General features: G+C 36.9%; 1 pseudogene; it reads left to right on the plus strand.

The window, feature by feature from the left end:
- The first annotated feature begins 499 nt into the window (after positions 1–499).
- Positions 500–1,074, plus strand: LOC124973654 (AP-3 complex subunit sigma-1-like; annotated as a pseudogene).
- Positions 1,075–1,392: the final 318 nt, after the last annotated feature.

The raw sequence follows: 1,392 nt of genomic DNA on the forward strand, positions 1-1,392 counted from the left end.
GTAATTTAAAAACAACTTTACGTAAAATGTGGGGGAATATGTAGGGTCTTACAAATTATTGCCTGTTCAGATACAAACATTTGCAGGCACATGGGGTAGGATAATGGCTATTATAGCTTGAGCCCTCTCAAATCATGTACAAAATTTGATTTATTAATAGAAGAATTTTTGCTTTGTCAAACTTTCAAATATTAAAATCCATAGCAATGCTGGGTGTGTTGCTTATCTTCTGCCTGGTAAATTGTTTCATAGTATGTAATTTTTCAAAGAATCTTTAGTATTCATTTCTGTAAGGACACTAACATGAGATAAAAACATTGGAAAGAGTTCATAACAATTTTACAATACTTCCAATTGTAGTTATAGTCAAAAATAAATAGACTAGTTGTGATTTAAAATCCGATGATTCGAGGGACCGGGTGGGGAAGGATCACTGCGAGATCCCGAGGCAAGGCTCGTGCCCACTCCGGCCCTGGCCCCTAGCGCCATCAGCTCAGCCATGATCAACGCGATCATCTTCAACAATCATGGGAAGCCGCGGCTCTCCAAGTTTCACCAACCCTACAGTGAAGGTACACAACAGTGAACCATCAGAGAGACTTTCCATTTGGTATCTAAGAGAGATGAAAATGTTTGTAATTTCCTAGAAGGAGGATTATTAATTGGAGGATCCGACAACAAACTGATTTATAGACATTATGCAACCCTATATTTTGTCTTCTGTGTGGATTCTTCAGAAAGTGAACTTGGCATTTTAGATCTAATTCAAGTATTCATGGAAACCTTAGACAGATGTTTTGAAAATGTGAACTGGATTTAATTTTCCATGTAGACAAGGTTCACAACATTCTTGCAGAAATGGTGATGGGGGGAATGGTATTGGAGACCAACATGAATGAGATCGTTACACAAATTGATGCACAAAATAAACTGGAGAAATCTGAGGCTGGCTTAGCAGGAGCTCCAGCCTGTGCTGTATCAGCTATAAAGAATATGAATCTTCCTGAGATCCCAAGAAATATTAACATTGGTGACATCAGTATAAAAGTGCCAAACCTGCCCTCTTTTAAATAAGGTAAAAAGGCCACTTCCAGGTAAAATCCAGGGGAAAAATCATCTAAGTTTACCATGCAGTTGTTTACCAAAAATAGAGGAGGAGAGTCTTAACTTTTGCTCTTGGATTTAAGTCAAGGTACTGTATAGAAATTGTGTAAAATCAGTATGGAAGTTCAATGTTGCTTTTTGCTCAGTGGTTTTAATGAAATTAAGTAGTTCCAGTGTGATTTTTTTTCCCTTTTAAAAATTGCATTCCTATGCCCACCTAAGGCATGCCTCTGTGTATTGAATATTACTGTATTTTGAAAAGTAAGATATTTCTTTAATTATGTACAA

The sequence above is a fragment of the Sciurus carolinensis genome, unplaced genomic scaffold, assembly GCF_902686445.1.
Source record: "Sciurus carolinensis unplaced genomic scaffold, mSciCar1.2, whole genome shotgun sequence".
NCBI lineage: Eukaryota > Metazoa > Chordata > Mammalia > Rodentia > Sciuridae > Sciurus > Sciurus carolinensis.